This window comes from Choloepus didactylus, chromosome 9, assembly GCF_015220235.1.
Source record: "Choloepus didactylus isolate mChoDid1 chromosome 9, mChoDid1.pri, whole genome shotgun sequence".
NCBI lineage: Eukaryota > Metazoa > Chordata > Mammalia > Pilosa > Megalonychidae > Choloepus > Choloepus didactylus.
The window spans coordinates 49192643-49210938 of NC_051315.1; the positions used below are offsets into that span (position 1 = coordinate 49192643).

The 18296-nt window shown below is 38.3% G+C and overlaps 1 long non-coding RNA gene across 1 annotated transcript in view; it reads left to right on the top strand.

Annotated features, from left to right (window-relative positions):
• LOC119544976 overlaps window positions 1–18296 on the top strand; it is a 287062-nt gene that overhangs the window by 217441 nt on the left and 51325 nt on the right. Inside the window, exon 2 of the long non-coding RNA XR_005218988.1 lies at window positions 12827–12926. This is a non-coding gene — a long non-coding RNA (uncharacterized LOC119544976). The remainder of the gene's footprint in view (window positions 1–12826; window positions 12927–18296) is intronic.

Sequence of the window (18296 nt, forward strand, 5' to 3'; positions counted from 1 at the left end):
CTTTCTTGCCCTCACACTTGATTAATAATTTGAATATTCCAGTGCAAGTTGAAGATCATGTTCTCTCAGATTTTTGAAGTTTTTGCTCCATTATTGACTAATATCCAGTGGTGCTGTTGAGAAGTCTAATTAGAATATATTTCACAAATATGTATTTATTGTCTGCTGTGTATCAGCACTGCTAGAAATACAGAGACCAAAGAAAGAAACTAGTCTCCCACCTTCATGAAGCCCACATCCCAGTGTTAGAAAACAGACAGAAAGCAAGTAAATAAGTAAAAGATAATTACAGATTATGATAAATCTGTGAAGACAATAAAACAGGATAAATGGGTGAAAGTGGTCAGTGGAGGTTGTGCTAAGGAGATGCCCTTTGTGTTGAACTTGAGCAATGGTGGAGGGGTCCTGGCCATGACTTGAGGGAAGAGGAGACACAAAAGGTGAGGCTCAGAGATGGAACCAGCTTGGCTTCTTTGAGTAGGTCACCTGGTGACTAGAGCCTGGTAAAGAAGTGGTGGGAGATGAGCTCACAGAGCAGGCCTGGTCTCAATTCATGAGGACCCTTGTAGAATGTGGATCTTTGTTCATTGCAATGGAAAGCCACTGACTGGAAGGTTTTAAAATGAGCTAATGAAGTAATCTTATTGAACTTTTTTAAAGAGATTACTGTGCTGCATGTAGAATTAACTCTCAGAGTAAAGCAAAGAGGGGTCAGGAGCTTGGAATGAGATACAGTAGAGGTGTGAGAAGTGGCCAGATTTGGGATACATTTAGAAGGCAAATTCAAGAAGAACTGCTAAAATTAGCAGATGGGATAAAAGGAAAAAAGGAGGATTTCAAAAGGGACTTTCAGCTGTAAGTATAATACTTTACTTCTTTAAAATATATATCCAAAGCTAATAGAGCAAATGTTAATATTTTTGTCAAATGTGATCATGTGGTCATGAAATTCTCTGCAAGTTTTATGAACTATTTCACTATTTTTTTTAAGCATAGTATTAAAGAGCTAACTAGAGCTCTGTTTTTGTGCATAGAAGAAGTAGCCTTGTAGCTTTTGCTAGCAACTAGGTAGAAGTCAGTGCAAGAAGTCTGCTGCCTTTACATGTTCAGACTTTCAGCTGATCCCATTTTCAGTCCTGTGTTACCTTATGAGCCCCAACGCTATCCCTTTCAGGATGGTTTTAACAGGAGCAGATAGAGATTTTGTGGAGCTTGAAGCCTTTACAGTGTGGGATATCATAAATGAAAAGAATAAAAAATCATGAATCCAAATTTAGCATGAAAGTGAATATTTATTAAGGATGAGAAAAGAAGTGACAAGAAATAGCATATTTAAAAAAGCTGACAAATACCACAAATGTCACAAAATCTAAAACAATGACAACTTTTATTAACTACTTGCCTACCTCTATAATACTTTTCCCCTATGTTTTTTTTGCTACAGACTTGTTGCCTTTTTATATGACAATCTTATAATATCATTTTCTCTACAGAGACCAGAAAAATAATTTAGTTTTTCCTCTATCTTGATTGAATTTGTTTTTTTTTTTTAATGTTGATAGTTTAAAGAGGTTTCTTTCAGCTTCACAAGTTATTGGTAATGTCATGTAAATTAAGATTGCTGCCAAATTTGGAGAACCCTCTATCACATTTCTGCCATTTTAAATTGAAAACTTTCAGGGTATTTCAAGATGCCTGTGTAATGACTACTCTTAAAGAACCTTTAAGTGGATGGCATTCATTAGCCAGCTTGTCATCAATATCTTCATTGTGGTGACATATTAAGAGTTTTATGTTGTCTTCACAATGTCAGTAATTCATGTAAAACAGCAAGAAATTAAAATTTTTCCCAATGTGTTCACATGATTCCCACTTCTTTACTAAACTGGATTATCAAATGATCCAAAGGCCTAGTCATCATTTCTGTTCAAAATCTTTCTCCTTCTCTTAATAAATCATCACTTTAGATTAACCTGAAAAATGTTCATCTCAAGTGGCTTCTATACCCCAGAGTAATTTCTGCTGATTTTAATTGTCATTGCTATCACTTTTGTTTCATATTCCTTTAATTTCTTATCTAATTTTTCTCCTTTTTAAAATAAATACTCATACTACACTTTCTGACTTATTCTTGAATATATATATATATAAGACACTACAACATTTGTTGTTTTAGGCCTAAAAGGCAATTTGATCCATTGGATACATAAATCTTGTGACTTACTTTATGCATTTGAGCCATTCATACCATTGTAAATCTTCTGTTCCTGCAACTTTGGACCACAATGCAGGTTTAGTTGGTATGATGGTGTATTAGTCATAGTTCTCTAGGGAAACAGAGCTGACAGGAGGTAAATATATAATTTAAATATTGTAAGTTTTTTATAAGAATTTTCTCATGCGACTGTGGAGATGAGCAAGTCCAAAATCTGTAGGGCCGGGCTGCAAGCCAGGAACTCCCATGAAGGTCCTTGATGAATTCTCTAGGAGAAGCTGGCTGGATGAAGTAGAGATGAAAATTCTCCCTTCTGGCTGCTGAAGTTATCACTTCTCCTTTTAAAGCCTTCAACTGACTGGATGGGATTTCTCTCATTGTTGAAGGCATTTTCCTTGATGATTGTAGATATAATCAGTCATAGATGCAATCAACTTAATGAAGATTAAAGTCTAGGAAATATCCTCACAGTAACAATCAGGCCAGTGCTTGCTTGACCAAACAACTGGATACCGTAACATAGCCAAGTTGACTTATCAACTTAACCATCACAGATGGGTAGCCACTTCTACATTGAAATGGCCAACAATGCTTTAACTATATGCAGAAGTGCCTGCCAACCACATAAATATATACCATTAAACCCAAGTTAAATAAATCTCCAACTCAGCTTTCCGTTGGTCATATCCTGTAGCTACTCCAATGTCTCACGAGGGGGAGTATAAATAATTATAGTTAAATTTTACATAATTAAAGGGTCATGTGAATCTATTGTAGGGTCCCTCTCAGGCCCCCTCTCTTAGAAGAGACCCATTCAGTTGAGGGACCTTGAAGTTTAAGCTTTATTACCTTCAAAGTAAATCTGCCTCTGCCTAGAGAATAAAGCTCTGGTCTCCTCTGGCCCGGGGAGGGTGGGAGTGTATAGGAGACAAGCTTCTGGGGCTCTGTGCAGAGGGATGGTGCTGGAGTGACTATGTTCTTATACAGTCTTTAACCCAGCTCTTATTTTCTCTGTCTGGTGCCTCACCTACACCCTCTGCCACATCTGGTCCCTCCAAATCCTGAAATTCCTAACAATTCTGTGTACTAATCCATTCCCTTCACCTGGCTTTCCTCTCTGGAAACACTTTAAATCATGGCTTCCTCCATCTTTTTCAGTCAGGTACCACACCCCTCTCTGCTCCCTGTCTACTGTAAACCTCACCTTCACCCTGGATGCCTTAGCAGGGGATAGGTTGCTCTAATAGGATTTTTGATCCTAGGCTAGCCAAGCAGAATTTTTCACAGCTTAGTCCTTGGAGACAGCAATGTTGTTCTTTTATGAATAACCTAACAAATTAGAATATGGTTTGGTTAGTATCCGTTAAAGGAGAAAGAAAGCAATGTGTGTGTAATCCTACACATTTGGGCCTTTCAAATACTAAACCTATTACCATTGCAACGTAAATTAAAAGTACAAAACACATTCACTTATGTTGTGTTTTCCTTTCTCTTTGTTTTCATGGGTTCATGCTTTTCTCATTCCTTTTAATCATTTTAGAGGGGTACTGGAAGAAAGGGAAAATTATGTTTTCTTGGTTACTATCTTTGTTGTAATCACCTCTCCTATGGGTCCAAATAAGGTTTTCTAGATTTCCAAAGTCATGTTTTCTTCATTCTTGTCACAGAAGAGTTTGTACTAAATGCTGTTGAGTCAGTCTTACTCAATAGAAACTTCTTTTTATAAATCTAGGCAGTCCCTGTGGGAGATATGTTGGTTCTCAATGATTTTAAGACACTCTCATTCAGTAATCAGATATATCCTCCAGGGCCTAGGTATATGTTATTCTGCTGCTCACCTGCCACAGTAGTTTGTCCTCCTACCATACCTACCCCTCTACCAATTGTCTGTATCACAGGCTGGTCTTGACCTTAAAATGGACACCTGAGAGGCCCTTATGTCTTGGGACCTGGAGTCTGAGACTTGTGGGTATCCAGTAGGATAAATATCTCCTGAACAATTAGTCATTAGTCAGACTTTCAGTTTTTGGGAGGCACAACACTGAGAAGAAAAGGGAAATTCATTTAGAGACTCTGAAGCTATTCTGGATGGTCTCTGAAAGATTCTTAGCTTTATCATTGAAAACTGTGAAAAGAAGCAAAATTTATTATTTGTGTTTACTGTACATTGCTGTTATACTGGTTCTTTTTCTCGGTCACTATGGAAAGTGTTAAACTCAATACATGCTTCTAAATGTCAGTGAGGATCCAATTATTTACTTGCTTGGAATTTGTTCTCAAGTTATTACTAGTCTATGAGGTAAATCAAATAGCACAAAGTTTCATCTCATCAGCCCAAGTATCCTCCCCTGGGATCAACTGCATCTGCAAAAATGTATATTCATCTTGATGTGTACAATTGGTTTTCCAGGAGCCAAAACACTAATAGTAAGAATTTCAACTCTCTATGAAAGTGCCATTGCACTTTGGTATAAAATTTGGGCATTGCCGATTCTGATGAATGAAAACACTACCATTTTCTGTAGAATTGTTATTCTCTCACTTCTGCTTCTGTTGTCACATGTCATCCTCTCACTCTGATCCTCCTCCCTCTGTCTTACAAGGATCCTTGTGATTGCTTTGGGCCAACTAAAATAATCCAAGATAATCTCTTCATCGCAGGATCACATCATAACTTCTGGAAAGTCTCTTTTCTATGTAAGGTAACATATTCCCAGGTTCTTTGGATTAGAACATGAACATCTTTGGGGGCCACCATTCTATGTATCACAACTAGGGGATAATGGGCCATAGCAAAAGAGGTGTCATTTCAATTTTGGGAGACAGGAAAAGATTTGTAGGGAAGGTGGGTGTTGATCTAAATCTAGAAATGAGCAGATAAGGAGGAAAACGTTTTACAGGCACAGGAAACAGTGTGAGCACAATTTAGAAGACAGGAAGCAGCAGACCTTGTGTGATGACCGCAAGGGATTTGGGAGGATTTGAGTAAAGAAAAAATGGATATTTGGAGGGAAGATAGGCTGAATATGTCTATGGTGATCATTTCATGGACAACCTTATAGGACTTGTTAAAAAGTTTGGAATTTCCCTATAAGCAAGTTGAAACAATGAAGGATTTGAAGCAGCTTAACATGTTTCAATGTCTTCTCATTATACTTGGGATAAAGTTTAACATCCTTAATGTGGTGCCATGTTGGTCCCCTTTGGGGAGTCTAGTGAGATTCAGGAACCCCTTCTCAGAATAATATTTTTAAATACATAAAATAGAATGTGTTGAGTTACATAGGAAACAAAAGGTTAAAAACCGCTTAAGGATCTGGCTTGTTTCTCTCTCTCTCTCTCTCTCTTTCTCTCTCTCTCTCTCTCTCTCCTCTCTCTCCTCTCTCTCTCTCTCTCTTCTTGAGCTCAGACCTCCAAAGACAATGGCATCTTTTTTATCCCAGCAAAAGGTCATGTGCCTCCTGCCTTGGGTCTTTGTCACATGCTATTCCTTTTGCTTTTAGTGTTTTTCTTCTCCCACCCACATCTGGATAATTCCTATTTGATTTGAATGACACTGTCTTTGAGAAGTTCACCTTACCCCCAGACTAAGCTATGATCTCCATTAGAATATGGTATCATTCAATAAATTTCCTTTATAAAATTAATAAAATATAAACAGTTTTTTGTGTGATTATTTGACAAATGCCTGTCCCAACAAGCAGATAGTTATTTCATGAAGGCAGGGACCATTATCTGTATTACCAGTGCTGACCACACAGTAGATACTCAACGTATTTTTAAAAATTTGTTTATTTTTTTAAAGTTTTAGATTTACAAAAAAAGAATTACAAAGATAATTCAGAGAGTTAACATACACCCAACAGTTTCCTGTTGTTCCACTTTATTAGCATCTAACATTAGTATGAAACATTTGTCACAATAAATGAACCAATACTGATATATTATTATTAATTAAAACCCATACTTTATTCAGATTTCCTTTGTTTTTACCTAATGCCCTTTTTCTGTTCCGGGATCCCAGTTTACACTTAGTTGTTGTGTCTCCTTAGGTTCCTCTTGCCTGTGACAGTTTCTCTGACTTTCCTTTTTTTTTTTTTTTTTTTTTTTAATCATCATTTTATTGAGATATATTCACATACCACGCAGTCATACAAAACAAATTGTACTTTCGATTGTTTACAGTACCATTACATAGTTGTACATTCATCACCTAAATCAATCCCTGACACCTTCATTAGCACACACACAAAAATAACAAGAATAATAATTAGAGTGAAAAAGAGCAATTGAAGTAAAAAAGAACACTGGGTACCTTTGTCTGTTTGTTTCCTTCCCCTACTTTTCTACACATCCATCCATAAACTAGACAAAGTGGTGTTTGGTCCTTATGGCTTTCCCAATCCCAATGTCACCCCTCATAAGCTACATTTTTATACAACTGTCTTCGAGATTCATGGGTTCTGGGTTGTAGTTTAATAGTTTCAGGTATCCACCACCAGCTACCCCAATTCTTTAGAACCTAAAAAGGGTTGTCTAAAGTGTGCATAAGAGTGCCCACCAGAGTGACCTCTCGGCTCCTTTTGGAATCTCTCTGCCACTGAAGCTTATTTCATTTCCTTTCACATCCCCCTTTTGGTCAAGAAGATGTTCTCCGTCCCACGGTGCCAGGTCTACATTCCTCCCTGGGAGTCATATTCCACGTTGCCAGGGAGATTCACTTCCCTGGGTGTCTGATCCCACGTAGGGGGGAGGGCAGTGATTTCACCTTTCAAGTTGGCTTAGCCAGAGAGAGAGGGCCACATCTGAGCAACAAAGAGGCATTCAGGAGGAGACTCTTAGGCACAAATACAGGGAGGCCTAGCCTCTCCTTTGCAGCAACCGTCTTCCCAAGGGTAAAACTTATGGTAGAGGGCTCAACCCATCAAACCACCAGTCCCCTATGTCTGTGGTCATGTTAGCAACCATGGAGGTGGGGTAGGCGAATACCCCTGCATTCTCCACAGGCTCCTCAAGGGGGCACTACAACTTTTTTTTTTTTTTTTTTTTTTTTTTTAACTTTCCCTTCTTTTTTCAAATCACCTGTATGAAAAAAAAGGTTAAAAAGAAAACAAACATACAATAAAAGAGCATTTCAAAGAGACCATAGCAAGGGAGTAAGAAAAAGACAACTAACCTAAGATAACTGCTTAACTTCCAACATGTTCCTACTTTACCCCAAGAAAGTTACATAATATAGCAACATTTCAGTGAACTTGTTCCTACTACAACCATCAGAAATTAACAGACCATAGTCATTTCTGGGCATCCCCAGAACGTTAAATAGCTTATCTGTTCTTCCTGGATTATTGTTCCCCCTTCCTTAATTGCTCTCTACTGCTAGTTCCCCTACATTAAGGTCCCCTTCTATTTCTTTTAGTAGAGTTATGTAGTTTTCTTTGTATAGGTCTTTTACATCTTTGGTTAAGTTGATTCCTAGGTACTTGATTTTTTTAGTTGCTATTGAAAATGGTATCTTTTTCTTGAGTGTCTCTTCAGTTTGTTCATTTCTAGCATATAGAAACATTACTGACTTATGTGCATTAATCTTGTATCCCGCTACTTTGCTAAATTTGTTTATTAGCTCTAGTAGGTGTATCGTTGATTTCTCAGGGTTTTCTAGATATAAGATCATATCATCTGCAAACAATGACAGTTTTACTTCTTCTTTTCCAATTTGGATGCCTTTTATTTCTTTGTCTTGCCGGATTGCCCTGGCTAGCACTTCCAGCACAATGTTGAATAACAGTGGTGACAGCGGGCATCCTTGTCTTGTTCCTGATCTTAGAGGGAAGGCTTTCAGTCTCTCACCATTGAGTACTATGCTGGCTGTGGGTTTTTCATATATGCTCTTTATCATGTTGAGGAAGTTTCCTTCAATTCCTACCTTTTGAAGTGTTTTTATCAAAAAGGGATGTTGGATTTTGTCAAATGCTTTTTCAGCATCTATTGAGATGATCAATTGATTTTTCCCTTTCGAGTTTTTAATGTGTTGTAATACATTGATTGTTTTTCTGATGTTGAACCATCCTTGCATGCCTGGAATGAACCCCACTTGGTCATGGTGTATGATTTTTTTAATGTGTCTTTGGATTCGATTTGCAAGTATTTTGTTGAGGATTTTTGCATCTATATTCATTAGGGAGATTGGCCGGTAGTTTTCCTTTTTTGTAGCATCTTTGCCTGGTTTTGGTATTAGATTGATGTTAGCTTCATAAAATGAGTTAGGTAGTGTTCCATTTTTTTCAATGTTTTGAAAGAGTTTGAGTAAGATTGGTGTCAGTTCTTTCTGGAAAGTTTGGTAGAATTCCCCTGTGAAGCCATCTGGCCCTGGGCATTTATTTGTGGGAAGATTTTTGATGACTGATTGGATCTCTTTGCTTGTGATGGGTTGGTTGAGGTCTTCTATTTCTTCTCTGGTCAGTCTAGGTTGTTCATATGTTTCCAGGAAATTGTCCATTTCTTCTACATTATCCAGTTTGTTGCCATACAGTTGTTCATAATATCCTCTTATAATTTTTTTAATTTCTTCAGGATCTGCAGTTATGTCACCTTTTTCATTCATTATTTTGTTTATATGGGTCTTCTCTCTTTTTGATTTTGTCAGTCTAGCTAGGGGCTTGTCAATCTTGTTGATCTTCTCTAAGAACCAACTTTTGGTGATATTTATCCTTTCTATTGTTTTTTTGTTCTCTATGTCATTTATTTCTGCTTTAATCCTTGTTATTTCTTTTCTTCTACTTGGTTTAGGATTGGTTTGCTGTTCATTTTCTAGCTTCTTCAGTTGATCCATTAGTTCTTTGATTTTGGCTCTTTCTTCCTTTTTAATATATGCGTTTAGTGCTATAAATTTCCCCCTTAGCACTGCTTTTGCTGCATCCCATAGGTTTTGGTATGTTGTGTTCTCATTTTCATTCGTCTCTATATATTTAGCAATTTCTCTTGCTATTTCTTCTTTGACCCACTGATTGTTTAGGAGTGTGTTGTTTAACCTCCAGGTATTTGTGAATTTTCTAAGTCTCTGATGGTTATTGACTTCTAATTGTATTCCATTGTGGTCAGAGAATGTGCTTTGAATGATTTCAATCTTTTTAAATTTATTGAGGCTTGTTTTATGTCCCAGCATATGATCTATTCTGGAGAAAGTTCCGTGAGCACTAGAAAAGTATGTGTATCCTGGTGATTTGGGATGTAATGTCCTGTAGATGTCTGTTAAATCTAATTCATTTATCAGATTGTTTAGGTTTTCAATTTCCTTATTGGTCTTCTGTCTGGTTGATCTATCTATAGGAGAGAGTGATGTGTTGAAGTCTCCCACAATTATTGTGGAAACATCAATTGCTTCCTTTAGTTTTGCCAATGTTTCTCTCATGTATTTTGTGGCACCTTGATTGGGTGCATAGACATTTACGATTGTTATTTCTTCTTGCTGAATTGCCCCTTTTATTAGTATGTAGTGGCCTTCTTTGTCTCTCAAAACATCCCTGCATTTGAAGTCTATTTTATCTGAGATTAATATTGCTACACCTGCTTTCTTTTGGCTGTAGCTTGCATGAAATATTTTTTTCCATCCTTTCACTTTCAATTTCTTTGTGTCCCTGTGTCTAAGATGAGTCTCTTGTATGCAACATATTGATGGTTCATTTTTTTTGATCCATTCTGCGAATCTATATCTTTTAATTGGGGAGTTTAATCCATTTACATTCAACGTTAAAACCGTGAAGGCATTTCTTGAATCGGCCATCTTATCCTTTGGATTATGTTTGCCATATTTTTCCCTCTCTCTATTAATATCCTTTATTGTACCCATACCGAATCTCTTTAGTACTGAACCTTTCTCCAAGTCTCTCTGTCCTGTCTTTGTTTCTCTGTCTGTAGGGCTCCCTTTAGTATCTCCAGTAGGGCAGGTCTCTTGTTAGCAAATTCTCTCAGCATTTGTTTGTCTGTGAAAAATTTAAGCTCTCCCTCAAATTTGAAGGAGAGCTTTGCTGGATAAAGTATTCTTGGCTGGAAATTCCTCTCTCTCAGAATTTTAAATATATCGTGCCATTGCCTTCTCGCCTCCATGGTGGCTGCTGAGTAGTCACTACTTAGTCTTATGCTGTTTCCTTTGTATGTGGTGAATTGCTTTTCTCTTGCTGCTTTCAGAACTTGCTCCTTCTCTTCTATGTTTGACAGTGTGATCAGTATATGTCTTGGAGTGGGTTTTTTTGGATTTATTCTATTTGGAGTTCGCTGAGCATTTATGATTTGTGTATTTATGTTGTTTAGAAGATTTGGGAAGTTTTCCCCAACAATTTCTTTGAATACTCTTCCTAGACCTTTACCCTTTTCTTCCCCTTCTGGGACACCAATGAGTCTTATATTCGGACGTTTCATATTATCTATCATATCCCTGAGGTCCATTTCGAGTTTTTCAATTTTTTTCCCCATTCTTTCTTTTATGCTTTCATTTTCCATTCTGTCATCTTCCAGGTCACTGATTCGTTGTTCAACTTCCTCTAGTCTTGTACTATGAGTGTCCAGAATCTTTTTAATTTGGTCAACAGTTTCTTTAATTTCCATAAGATCATCCATTTTTTTATTTAGTCTTGCAATGTCTTCTTTATGCTCTTCTAGGGTCTTCTTGATTTCCTTCATATCCCGTACTAGGGTCTCATTGTTCATCTTTAGTTCTTTGAGTAGCTGCTCTAGGTGTGTCTCTTCTGGTCTTTTGATTTGGGTGCTTGGGCTTGGGTTATCCATATCGTCTGGTTTTTTCATATGCTTTATAATTTTCTGTTGTTTTTGGCCTCGTGGCATTTGCTGTCCTTGATAGGGTTCTTTTAGGGTTTGTAGACCAGTTGAAGTCCTTATCTCTAATTTATCAGATCTACAGCTTCGTGGAGTACACTTTCTCTAACTAACCAGCAGGTGGCGTCCACGAGCCACCTGTTCTCCACAAGCCAGATCTCCCCTGCTTAGCCTTTTTGGTGAGTGGGGGAGTGAGTCTTGTGGGGCCCAATTGGTGTCCCAAGCTTGCGTGTGTAGTTGGTGTTGCCTGCCCTGTATGTGGGGCGTGTTTCTGGGCAGTCGGGGAGGGGGGGTGGCCCTAACAATCAAATCTCCCTGATGATCCTAGAGTTTTAAAGCTACTGCAATAGTCTAATCCTTCAGTTCAGTCCTGCCACAGTTTGTCTCTGCCACTGACCCACAAGTCTTTGGTATTGGCGTATGGCTCCTGAGACTTGCAAGTGGGCCCCTCTTCCAGGCTGTGCACCCCGGGTCCTCTGTTGAGGGATGACTGTGCTATGTCACAGGTGAGTGCCGTCCCCCCAGGGCAGTTCTGGGCTGCTGGGCTGTGTTGGGAGGCTCCCAGTCTGCTCAAATGATGGCTGAATGGGGCTCTGTTAATTCACACTGCTCCCCCTTCCCAGCTCTGGGACATTCAGCTGAGGTTGCAGGGAAGGCTAATGTCCACGCCCAGTTTTGTGGTGTGTGCCTGTTATTTGAAGCACTTCCGTCACACTGGGTTGTCTGGGGCAGCTCTGGGCTATGGGGCTGGCGATGGGCAGGAGTGTTTCCTGTCCACCAGGATGGTGGCTGTGAGCGGACACCCCCCTTTTCTTGGGAAGTTGTGTTGTTTAGTGAATTTTCTCAGCCACTGGATTATTGCCTTTTGTCTCAGAGCTCTCTTAGTTCTGCTCTTGACTTGACGTGCCCAAATTTCAATTCTTTGAAGCTTTCTGTATTGAGCTTCTTAGAGTAATTGTTTTAGAAAAAGCAAAAAGGATTTAAAAAAAAAAAAAAAAAAAAAAAAAAAACGGCCCTCCTCAGAGATCTAATGGGTTATTGAAATGCTAATAGACAAAGCAACCAGGGCCATTAAGGAAAGGTGCCCTGGGCAGAGAGATCAGCCTTGCTTCGGGATTTGCATATGCGCCTCAAGGCCTGATCTCCGCCCTTCCCCTTTCTGTGTTCACCAGAACTCCAAAAATCCTCTGCTTTTACTTTGGAGCTTCTCGTGTTGTTTTCCTTCTATGCCCGTCTCCTCTCTGCTGGGCTGGCTGCTCTCAGAGTCTCTGGTGTCTGGCCTCAGTCTATCTATGGTTGGAGTTTGAATCAGTAGAATGAGTTTCCGATGAGAGCAGCCACTGCAATTCTCCCTTCTCCTTCCTGGAGCTGACAGCCCCTCCTCCCCCGGGACTGAGCCTGGCAGGGAGGGGCGCGGGTCCCCTGGCCGCAAAAACTTACAGATTTCGCTGATCTCAGCAGTTCCACGTTTTCATGAGTGTTGTATGAAGTATGCCCAAAGACAGATTGCTCTGTGGTGTCCAGTCCACACAGTTCCTGGCTTTTTACCTACTTTCCTGGAGGAGTAACTAAAACATACAGCTCACCAGTCTGCCATCTTGCCCCGCCTCCTCTGACTTTCCTTTTATTTGATGACCTTGACAGTTTTGAGGAGAATGGTCAGGTGCTTTGTAGACTGCCTCTCAATTGGTATTTGTCTGATGTATTTCTCCTGATTAGACTGGGGTTGTGGGTTTTTTTGTTTCTGTTTTTGTTTTTTGTGTTTTTTTTTTTTTGCAGTGAGGAAGAGCACAGAGGTGAAGTGTCCTTCTCATCATATCAGATCGGGATATGTCTACCAACATGACTTACCATGGTTGACCTTGAAAACCTGGCTTAGGTAGTGTTTGTCAGGTTTCTCCATGTAAAGTTGCTCTTTCTGCCACCCTTTCCGTTCTATAGTTTTTGGAAAGAAATCATTATGCACAGCCCATACTCAAGAAGTAGGAAGTGAACGATCCATCTCCTTGAGGACAGAGTATTTACATAAATTATCTAGCTTTTTCTACACTGGACATTTGTCTGTTCTCCTCCATTTATTTATTTATTTGATCATTTATTTATATCAGTATGAACTCTTGGCTATTTATTTTATACTTTGTATTATAATTCAATATTGCTTTATTTTGTTGCTCAAATTGTTCCAGCTTTGGACATTGGGAGCTCTTTCAGTTTACTCCTATATCCCTTTGACATACCCCCACCACTCTGTGTGTGTGTGTGTGTGTGTGTGTGTGTGTGTTTTCCCTGCACTTCCTTACTTTCAGGTATGAGAAGATGCTCCAGGCTCATCATGTATATTTCCTGCCCCTGTCCTGGAATTGGCCGTTTCTCTAAGGATCCCTGGTTCATTTTATTGGAGAATCAGGTTAGAAACCAACTTCTAGGCATTAGTTGTGCTCATTGCTTCCAGGCCCTTTCAGCTGACAGAGCAAAGAAATGTGTTTATATATTAACCCATGTATACTCACATATCCCTAAATATTTCTATATTTGACTGTCTGTATCTATATGAAGCTAAACATGATCTCCTACTGATGTCCCCAACTCTAATTCATCATCTCAGGATCATTCTAGCTTTCTCCTCTTGCTTATCTACAACCTCCCACTGCAACAGTGAGAAACATGGCTCCTGCCATCTGCCATCTATTTACTTAGTTGTTTAATTCCAGTATACATATATAATGTTTTCAGAATTGTTAATCCATACACCCATGAAAAACAAATTTATTAACTAGATTACAGTGATCATGTACAGTTCCTTTTGACTTGAGTCTTATAGATTCTAATCATTTCCAAAATTACTTAGGTCAGTACCTTTGTCCTTCACTCCCTTCAGTGGGGTTGTTTCATACATTTGTAATATTCTTTTGTCACATTCTGTATTCCATCCCGTCTGCAATCTTCTAAATGATTTTTTAAAAATTTGTGTGCATTAATGTTCACTCTTTTTGCTGTAAATTTATATGGGTTTTGACAAATGCATAGTGTCATGTACCCACAATTAAAATATCATACAAAATATTTTCACCATCCTAAAAAGTCCCCTGTGCTTCACCTATTCAATTCTTCCCTCTGCCTACTCCCTGAACCCCCTGTTAACCACTATTTCTTTCTGTCTCTGTAGTTTTGCCTTTTCCAGAATATCATATGAATGAAATCATATCTATGTAACCTCTTCAGGCTGGCTTCTTTCAATGAGCAAAATGCATGTAAGATTCATCCATGCCCTGTGTGGCTTAAGAGCTCACTCATTTTTATTGCTGAATAATCTTCCATTGTATGGATATGCCACAGTTTGCTTATCAATTCACCTCTTGAGGGACATCTTGATTGTTTCCAGTTTTTGGTGATCATGAATGAAGTTGACCCAAACATTCTTATGCAGGTGTTTGTATGGATATAAGTTTTCACATAAGTTGGTAAACACCTAGGAGGACAATTGCTTGATCATATAGTAAGACTATGTTTAGCTTTGTAAGAAACTACCAAATTGTCTTCCAAAGTAGCTGTACCTCAATGCCTTTTATTAAATAAATTATAAATAGTTTATTGTGGTGACGGTGTGTCAACTATTGAAGGGACTCAAAGCTGGAGGTTGAGAGTTTAGTTAATAGATTGTTACAATGATTCAGGCCAGAGATAACAAACGTCTGGAGTAAGGTGATGCTGGGAGGATGAGGATAGTTTCATGACCTTGAAGAATTAAGGACATAGAATCCACAGGATCTGGCCACTAACTAGATGTGGGATTATTATGATGCATGGTGGCTCCCAGATGTGTGGTTTGAGAAACTTTGTAAATGGGAATAGAAAAGGAGCAGCATTTTGGGGGTAGATTTTAGAACATTTTGATCATACGAGTCTGTGGTGCCTGTGGGACTTGCCAAGGGAAATGTCTAGGAGGCAGTTGTGACATGAGTCTTGAGCTCAGAAATAAAACCTTTTTATCAAGATAGAAATAAAATTACTCACAGTTGTAAAGAGAGGCCTGTAGTAAATTTTAACTTCACAAACCATCAATTTTAGTTTAAGAAACAGATTTTCCATTAAATTTAAATCTTTGCCATGCAATGTATTTGTCTGTTAAGTGACAGTGGCTTCAAAATGAAGATAGATACCTGTATCTCCATCGTTGTATGCCTAGTTGTTAAATTATTCTACCTGCCAGCCTATATAATTCAGCCTCCATTCACCAGCCATATTCCAAATACTCCCTTAGATTACCAATATTGTTGTGTTTTAGAACCCATAGAGACTGTCTAGTTCAACCACTTATTCTTGAGTATGAACTTAATTGTGTATGTAGTTGAACCTAATCAATTTAATTATTAGAATCTTACTCTGCTTTCTTGCTTCTTATGAAATCAAGTAACTAGATTGTCTTAAAGAAATAACAATCTTTATATTATGAGCCAGAGGAAAAGTTGTTCCACAACCCAAGAGTGTAGGCAACATTGCATTTCTTTATTTTTCTAAATCTAATTAAATCTAGCTCCAGTTCTCTGCCCACCAAAATTGACAGGAAGTCCAGTTCCAGTATCAAATATTTTTAGAACTCTCTCCCTCTCTGCTGTCCACATCAAGTCCTAGAAAATGGGAGCAGACCTGACTCCCAAGCTTCAAAGGCTGCTGCTGCCATCGTACTTTATAGAAGTCCACAGGGGCTGGACAAGGTGAGCAGCTCTGCAGGGCCCCAGTCCCTTTGTGACAAGTTTGGTTACTGGAGACTTTCACCAAGGCTGAGCACTTAGTTCACAGGCTCCTGACACTTCCACATCTGGCCGCCTCAGATAACTGCCTTCCAGAAGGCTCTTTACCACCACCATCTCCTTATCCCTATTTCTGTCCTGGGGGCTGCAACTTCACTGGGGCTAAATCACACCCTTTTTTACCCTCAGAGCATAAAACTTCCATTCAATCCACCCTTCCATATAATCCAGCTTAAATATCTGACTAGTCTAGACCAGAAATTTTAATTTCTGTTGACCAAACAAGAAAATAAATAGATAATGCTGGCAGGGTATAAGACTGACAAGTTAGGGATTATATACCCTGTCTATATAGGAAGCAGAACTACCCCCAAATACCAAGTGTTTTGGTTTATCAAGAGAAGCGAAGAGTGGACTCTTTCAGGGGAATTCTTTCAAATTTCACAAGTTGGCAACTAATTCAAAGTATTTTAAAATATTGTTCATATCAAACCAAAAATCTATTGGCCACCATTTTAAAACCTTTCATTTATATCTAAACACAAAAGAATATTAAGGGACTTTTAAGGAAAGACAAATTCTTCCTGGAAAATTCTACCTTCAAATCAGAGAACAAAAAAAGCTAATTACTCCCAACTGGAGTTAAGGGAAATACACCAAACCTTAGGTAGGAACAAAGACTGAGTGGTGGGTGATATGATGTAGAAAATAAGTTTTATTTTTTTCTAAAGTGTTTTCAGCAGGAGAGTTAATCTGAAAGTTAAAATTTTAACCTTCTTACATATACTTTAAATGATTTACATACATGACTTAGTTTGGACATGTGAATAACAAATAGGTTTGTTGGAACATAAAGCCTTTGGACTAGGGCAACATGCTTCAGTGTCTCTTCTACTGACTTTCCCTGATGACATGCCCAGTGTGTATTCAATAACTATCACAATAATTGATGGATTAGTAGAGAAGTAGAAGTGGATGATCTAGTTACAATTTCCTGGTAATACACCAGGATGATTTAATAACGCATTTCTGTTTGAAACCATATAGCCCTTTGATAATGGTGTGTGTGTGTACGCAAGTATGTGTGAGTGAAAAACTTTTGGTCATAACTATTGAAGCATTTTATGAAAATCATTTGGAAGCACAGACGTAAACCCAATCATAGGACTCATATAGCAGAGAGATCTATACAAAATGAAGGTGCCTATCTGGTAGAGTGTAATAAGGAGCATTGGGTCTTCCCTCTCCCCTCCATCCCCACCCCCCACCCCAGCCAAGTTTTGGTTTGGGAAGGCCTAACTGTTAACTTTTTGAAATGGCAATGCGTCACCATGTCTTGAACGTTTTAGAAAGTAAAAGCTCATTCAAGTTAATTGCGATAATAAAATATTCACAGCAAATCACTATGCACCTTTATCTCAAGGAAATATAGAGTTCTCTGCTTTAGTATTCAATGCAGTATGATTCTGAATGACAGTCAACCTTGGGAAGGCGACCATACACCACACTCAGTGGCCTCCTCAACTCGGTGATACGCACAGTGCATTTGTTTTCTCATTACCTAATGGACTCAAACTCTTTTTATTGAGGTAAAATTCACATAACACAAAATTCACCATTTTAACCATTTTAAAGTGTACAATTCAGTGGCATTTAGTACAGTCACAATGTTGTTTAACCACAACTACTATCTAGTTCTAGAACATTTCCATAACCCCAAAAGGAAACCCCATAGCTATTAAACAGTCATTCCCCATTTTCCTCTTCCTCCAGCCCCTAGCAACCACTAATCTGCTTTCTGTATCTATGGATTTACCTATTTCAGGTATTCATATAAATGGAATCATACAATTTGTGACCTTTTGTGTCTGGCTTTTTTTCACCCAGCATAATGTTTTCAAGGTTGGTCCACCTTGTTGCATGTGTAAGCTACTTTGTTTTTGTAACTGAATAAAATTCTATGGTAGGCACATACTATATTTTCTTTATCCATTCATCTCTTAATGGACAATTGGATGGTTTCCACTTTGGGGCCATTGTAAATACTGTTGCCATGAACATTCATGTACAAGCTTTTGTTTCAATACCCATTTTCAGTTCTTTTGGTTATATACCTTAGCAGTAGAATTGCTGGGTTATTTGGTAATGCTATGTTTAATTTTTTGAGGAACTGTCAAACTGTCTTCCACAGTAGCTATACTACTTTACATTCCCAACAGCAGTGTATGAGGGTTCCAGTTTCTCCACATCTTCACCAAAGCTTGTTATTTTGCTTTTTTTTAAAATTATTATTATAACCATTCTAGTGGGTATTAAGTGGTATGTCACGGCTTTGATTTACATTTCCCTAATGACTAATGTAGTTGAGCATCTTTTCATGTGCTTGTTGGCTATTTGCATATCTTCTTTGAAGCAATGTCTATTCAAGTCCTTTGCCCATTTTTGAATTGGATTGTCTGTCTTTTAGTTGTTGAGTTGTAAGAGTTCTTTATATATTA